The sequence below is a fragment of the Tachyglossus aculeatus genome, chromosome 10 (genome assembly GCF_015852505.1).
Source record: "Tachyglossus aculeatus isolate mTacAcu1 chromosome 10, mTacAcu1.pri, whole genome shotgun sequence".
In the NCBI taxonomy this organism is placed as follows: Eukaryota; Metazoa; Chordata; class Mammalia; order Monotremata; family Tachyglossidae; genus Tachyglossus; species Tachyglossus aculeatus.
The window spans coordinates 15,553,622-15,560,869 of record NC_052075.1 but is presented as its reverse complement, the minus strand read 5'-3'; the positions used below and the strand labels follow the sequence as shown (position 1 = coordinate 15,560,869).

The window sequence follows — 7,248 nt, the reverse complement described above, 5'->3', positions numbered from 1 at the left end:
AAGTCATTCTTATGTTTATAAGGTTCCATGCCCAGGAAAAATGCCTTGTAATGGGTGATAATGCCTTAAAAAGCACTCATTCGGAAAAGCGCAAATGGGGTAAAGTGAAGTTATACCAGAGATCCACAATTTCTATTCATGTTCTCTGGATGCAGCAGATTTGTAAAGTGACTTCAGAGCAAAATGTGTCAATCTGCTTTTGACCAAAAAAATAGTCTGTTCAGCCCTAAGGTAGCTGGATATTGAAGCAGCGTGGCTCAGTGGAAAGAGCCCGGGCTTTGGTGTCAGAGGTCATGGGTTCAAATCCCAGCTCCGCCAATTGTCAGCTGTGTAACATTGGGCAAGTCACTTAACTTCTCTGTGCCTCAGTTCCCTCATCTGTAAAATGGGGATGAAGACAGTGAGCCCCCCGTGGGACAACCTGATCACCTTATAACCTCCCCAGTGCTTAGAACAGTGCTTTGCACATAGTAAGTGCTTAATAAAGCCATTATTATTATTATTATTGAAGCCGGGTCTCACCGATTCACCTATTTTGAAAACATATGACAAGTTTGGGGAGAAATGTGTTTTGCTGAGAAGCAGGGTGTCTGCCCAGTGGATAACAGATCAGGATTGACATTCAGGAGACCTGGGTTCCAATCCTGACTCTGCCACTTTCCCACTCTGGGACCATAGATATGTCTTTAAAAGTCTTTGTGCCTCAGTTTCTTCATCTGTAATAGGGGGCTCTCCTCTCAGGGTCATACCTGGAGAGTTTCCAGTCCTCTACCAGTCTTGACTATAGGAGGGAGAGTCAAGCAGAGGCCTACCCATTCCATTCCTAGCTTGGTGAATGGAAGATAATCTGCTACAAATCAAAACTCACCTGTGCTGGGCAGCAGCGGCACGGGAGAGAGTCAAGGGTGGAAAATCAAGTTGACTGAGAGGAAGAAGGCAATGGTAAATCACTTTTGTATTTTTACCAAGAAAACTCTATGGATGTACTATCAGAACGATTGCAGATGGAGGTGGGGCGTTCTGGGAGAGATGTGTCCTTGGCATTGCTATGGCTTGGCAACGACTCCATGGCATATGACAAGACAATATGGGGTTAGGATACATTTTTTCCCTCCCTCTTAGGCTATGAACCGTAAGTGCAGCAGGGTTTGTGCCTGATTCTACACTGTGAGCCCGCTGTTGGGTAGGGATCGTCTCTATATGTTGCCAACGTGTACTTCCCAAGTGCTTAGTACAGTGCTCTGCACACAGTAAGCGCTCAATAAATACGATTGAATGAATGATTTGATTGCACTTACCCCAAGTGCTTGGCACACAGTAATTGCTAAACAAATACCCCAACTTGATAATGTTATTATTATGAAAAGGGTAATTATGAAATATAAATACTGTTGCTTTCTTCGAAAAACCTAAGCATTTATAATGGGAGATGTTTTTATTTCCTCATTAAACATATCATTCACTGTTTTCTCTAAGACAAAGACACACTTCATAAATCAAGTGTCCCATTTGAATTTGAGATGGCGACGGGTATAATTGCCATGACTCAACTCAGTTAATTGCTCTTGTCTTTGTTCACCGGCATGACATAAAAGAACAGAGGCACTTGAAAAGGGCTTTGAGAAGACCATTCCCAAATCAGGGAATGTCAAGAATCAGGTTGGTTTGGGAGAAATGCATACTTTAAATCAGATTGTTTTATAGAATTGAAATTTCCACTCCTCTTATATCAAGTGAAATGAAACCTAATCTATCTTGAAACAACATTCATGTGTAATCGCTGCATTCTATTTACCAAAATCACTGCCAAGTCCCTTTATTTCTGAAAGATTTACATTTAAAATTTTTTTCTTGCCATTATGGGTTTTGAACTTTGATCTTCATTAATTAGGTAGTTTTTCTAGTTCTCCTGGCATGATTCACCTCTTTCAGGCCCTATTCCCAGTGTTCTACCCTCTTAGAGTTGTGGGTTAATTTAATCCGTAAACCAACCCAACTCTCAGCCACTTTTCTCCAGTAGTTATTGCATATATAAAAAAATAGATATACTTGTTCTTCAGTGGGGTAGATAGTGGTGCTTTCCTGCCTGTTTTCCTCTTCCCATCCAAGCCTTTGAGTGATTGGTTCTTTGGCAAAGAGGAGAGATATCCTTAGGTCACTGAATACATGCATATTTTAGTGGCAATTGCCAATGTTTAGCTCAGTGAATTTAATCAACATTGGAAAACAGTAAGTGGCTCTCCGGGATCAATCATTCAATCACATTTACTGAATGTTCAAAGTGTGCAGAGAACTGTACTGTTTGGGAGAGTACAATACAACAGAGTTAATAATAATAATAATGATGCTGTTTAAGTGCCTAATATGTGCAAAGCACTGTTTTAAGCGCTGCGGGGATGCAAGGTGATCAGGTTGTCCCACATGGGGCTCCTAGGCTTTATCCCCATTTTACAGATGAGGTCACTGAGGCACAGAGAAGTGAAGTGACTTGCCCAAGTTCACCCAGCTGACAAGTGGTGGAGAGGGATTTGAACCCATGACCTCTGACTCCCCAGCTCGAGCTCTTTCCCCTGAGCCATGCTGCTTCTCTAATAATAATGTTGGTATTCATTAAGTGCTTATTATGTGCAAAGCACTGTTCTAAGTGCGGGGGAGATACAAGGTTATCAGATTGTCCCACGTGGGGCTCACAGTCTTCATCCCCATTTTACAGAAGAGATAACTGAGGAGGCAGAGAAGTTAAATGACTTGCCCAAAGTCATACAGCAGACAAGTGGTGGAGCTGGGATTAGAACTCATGACCTCTGGCTTCTAAGCCCACGGTCTTTCCACAAAGCCATGCTGCACGTAGTAAGCTCTTAACAAATGCCATTATTATTACTATTAATATGCCTCTATTTGTCTGTGCCTCAGTCTTCTCCTCTCTGAAATGGTGATTCAATACCCATTCTCCCTTCTACTTAAACTGTGAACCCTGTGTCCGACATGTTGTATCTGCCCTAGCTCTTAGATCAGTGCCTAACACACTGTATTTATTAATAATAATAATAATAATAATCAGCGATTGCAGAGTAGCACGTTTGATCTGGCTGGAAAAAGATTAGCCTACACTTTGAGGTTTAATAAGAAACCACGTGGCTTAGTGGAAAGAGCCCAGGCTTGGGAGTCAGAGGTCGTGGGTTCTAATCCTGACTCCACTGCTTGTCAGCGGTGTGACTTTGGACAAGTCACTTAGCTTCTCCGTGTCTGTTACCTCATGTGTAAAATGGGGATTAAGACTGTGAGCCCCATGCTGTGAGCCCACTGTTGGGTAGGAACCGTCTCTCTGTGTTGCCAGCTTGTACTTCCCAAGCGCTTAGTACAGTGCTCTGCAAACAGTAAGTGCTCAATAAATACGATTGAATGAATGAATGAACAACCTGATCACTTTGTATCTACCCCAGTGCTAAGAACAGTGCTTGGTGCTTAACAAATACCAACGTTATTATTATCATTATTGTTCATTTCTGTAATTCTCCAACAAATCCCCATACATGCAGCAATTATTGGGTCAGACTTCTAATACAATATTCTCAGTGCTCGGTAGAGTCATGTGATGATCGATCTCTTAGACATCCGCTTTAAGGGAAAGGGATAGACCAGCTATCATTCCTATCGTGACTTGTTGTATGCGTAACGGTTTTCCACCATTTCATTTATTCATTCAATCGTATTTATTGAGCGCTTACTGTGTGCAGAGCACTGGACTAAGCACTTGGGAAATACAAGTTGGCAACATATAGAGACAGTCCCTACCCAACAATGGGCTCACAGTCTACCTCATTCTGGAGTTGGAAAGAGAGCCATAACTCTGCATTCATCCTGTCCACACTATTCAGGACTTGGTAAATTTGGTAATCTATATTATAGTTTAAAACTGTAATCATTAGCTTTTATAGATCTTCACTTTTAAATAACTCTATAAAGACAAAATGTCCAATTTAAGTCAGATTGAGAAGTCCCCTTGAATGTAACTTGCCACAGAAATGAATTGACTTCCTCAATTTAGTGCTTGTCTCTCCTGGTGATATTGGTTTCCCCGCTTGAAGTTGGAGAGGATTCATTTTAAGCCACTTCAGCACTCGCTATTTAGGAGCGGCTGTAAAATCCAACTCTTTGTGGTTTTCAAGGTCAAAACTTTATATATACTCGAATGCAGATTCTCTTAGCTGCATGCAAAGCTGAGTGGCTTCAGCTCCTGAATTCTTTATTATTGTTCAAAAACAGTTCTAATATTCCTGGCTTTCATCACAAGCTTTTAAATAGTTGTTAAACTGCGAATTGTCTTTTTGCCTTTGAGATGGACAGGCTGTGGGCATTAGTCTTTGTTTTTCTGCCAAAAACTATGACAAAATTATTCATTGCCATCGACAAACCCAACCAACTTTTCCTGATTTTTTTTCCAGTCTTGGTTAAAAAAAATGCACATTAAAAAAAATATGGTAAAATACTTACTTTTCATTTACAACTCTGCTTAGGAGAGCCCATTTAAGGTGATTTCCTAAATAGAATTGTTTCCTTACAGGTGGCTCATGAATATAGCTTATTAATGGTTTAGTCCAAATCATTATTCACAGTATTCCATCATTATAATTAACCAGTATCATCACTCAATTAATAATTTATTAGATATCTACTGGGTGCATCACTGCTGTTGGTCCAGTGGATAAAGCCCTGCTTTAATAATAATAATAATGGCATTTATTAAGCACTTACTATGTGCAAAGCACTGTTCTAAGTTCTGGGGAGGTTACCAGGTGATCAGGTTGTCCCATGGGGGGCTCACGGTCTTGAATCCCCATTTGACAGATGAGGTAACTGAGGTACAGAGAAGCTAAGTGACTTGCCCAAAGTCACACAGCTGACAATTGGCAGAGCTGGGATTTGAACCCATGACCTCTGACTCCAAAGCCCGTGCTCTTTCCACTAAGCCACGCTGCTTTGCAAATCAGGAAGCTTTGCGAGTCAGGAAGCTTCGGTTCTACTTGTAGTTTTGCAAATAGGGAAATGTTTGCTGAGGTGAATGGTGGTGACCAAAGAATCTTTCTCTGAACAAAGAATCTTCTAAGACATTTGGTGCATTGGACAGGTTTAGAAGGAACACTGTAAATAGCTATCTGTTGTGGGCCGGGAAATCCACTCTTCCCTCCAGATTAATTGGCTGTTGGATAAGGGGAGTAGGAGTCATAATTAATAATAATGCCATTTATTAAGCGCTTACTATGTGCAAAGCACTGTTCTAAGTGCTGGGGAGGTTACAAGGTGATCAGGTTGTCCCACGGGGGGCTCACAGTCTTAATCCCCATTTTACAGATGAGGTCACTGAGGCACAGAGAAGTTAAGTGAGTTGCCCAAAGTCACACAGCTGACAATTGGCAGAGCTGGGATTTAAACCCGTGACCTCTGACTCCAAAGCCCATGATCTTTCCACTGAGCCACGCTGCGTCTCATAATTATAGTAGTATTAGGAGAGGAGGTAGTCGTGGCGGTAACAGTAGAAGCGGTGTGGCCTAGTGAAGAGAGCATAGGCTTGGGAGTCAAGGGATGTGGGTTCTAATCCTGACTCTGTCACTTGCCTGCTGGGTGACCTTAGGCAAGTCACTTAACTTCTCTGTGCCTCATCTGTAAAACAGGGATTAAGACGATGAGCACTGGGTGGGAGAGGAACTGTGTCCATTCTGATTACTTTGTATCTACCCCAGTGCTTAGAACAGTGCTTGGCACATAGTGAGCACTTAACAAATACCATAATTATTATTAGTAGTAGTAACAGTGGCAATACCACAGTGGGGGTGTTAAGAACCCACCGGTGCCCTATAATAAGAATTTGAGCATAGGATTGACACTCTGCTGCAATCATTTTGTCTGTAAAAAAATTCTACACAGTGGAAAAAAAAAGAGGATTGTTCATATTTATCAAAGAGCTGCTCATTGTCCTCAATGCCCTGAGAGGATTGACAGGGGCAGAAGAGTGCAGCTTTCTCTGAGCAAGCCACAATCATTATAATCACTTCCTTTATGTAAATCCTGAGCCCTGAAGTTTCAGGGAGGATGCAGCTCTTCCATTCTACACCTCTAATCTACATCACCACCAAAGCAGAATACAGTACCGGTTACTTAAGGGAAACACTGACAAATAAAAGCCATGTTGTTTGCCCTCAAGGAGTTTCCAATGTAATGGAAAAGACAAGCATATATTAGCTGATGGATGTTGAAAAGCATAAGGGAATTTGAGAATAGAAATAAATGACCATCTCAAGTAGATACATCTGTCAACAGTAGGAACAAGTGACTATTTCCAAGGGCTTTTAGCCACCTGCCCTTCCAGGCGTGAAGGTCTTCTTTAGAGCAATCCCTTAAGATGGACAGAAGTAATCAAAATAGAAAAAATTGCTGCTTCATTAAGTGATTTCAAGCTATAACAATGTCCACATGACTAGTTGATTTCTTGAATAAGGACCTTAGTGATGTTCAGACAGCAGGGCCTAGCTCTCAAGATTTTCCCTTTGCAAATGACTTAGTTTTCAATTCTCTGGGGCTAAAACATAGAGTTTTAACTAATTGCATCTCTATCCCTTAGTTTCTCCGCAATTCAGTACAAAATGTGCTCCCAGGTAATTTGATTTAGAGGAAATGAAGTAAATGGCTTTAGAAACAGAGCTCTTCAAAACAAATCAGAATGACTCATGTATGCAAACACACTATATCAGGGAAGGAGCACAGTTGGGCCAATTATATTCAATGGCCTGGCACAAAATCAAACTGCGTCCTTTAATAGTTGACCGTCATCTCGGGTAGGGTCTTTTCAGTTAATTTGAGGCTTAGCTCTACGTTCCGTATTCCATTTTTGCAGCTCAGGACCAAATCCTGAATGGTAATTCAACTTAAGCAAGATTCATTCAGCCTTTTGTGATTATTCCAAATAGATTGCAATCTGAGGGACTGGGAGAACTCCAGTCTAGCTGGTTATAAGGGGCAGTTCAGGCACAGTTCCAAGGATCAACCATTTAAAGCTTAGTCAACATTTCTTCTCTCTGCTGGTTTTCACTCCCTTTTATTAAAAGTTCCAGCAATGATCTAGGGGCAGCATATAATCCGGTGGATTGAAATCGAATCAAGGAGTCCCTTAGATGGGAAATAAAGCAATCAGTCAATCAATGATATTTATTGAGCGCTGACTGTGTGCAGAGAACTATACTAAGTGCTTGT

At 41.3% G+C, this 7,248-nt stretch overlaps 1 pseudogene; it reads left to right on the top strand.

The window, feature by feature from the left end:
* Nucleotides 1-731: 731 nt before the first annotated feature.
* LOC119933900 lies at nt 732-858 on the top strand (annotated as a pseudogene).
* Nucleotides 859-7,248: the final 6,390 nt, after the last annotated feature.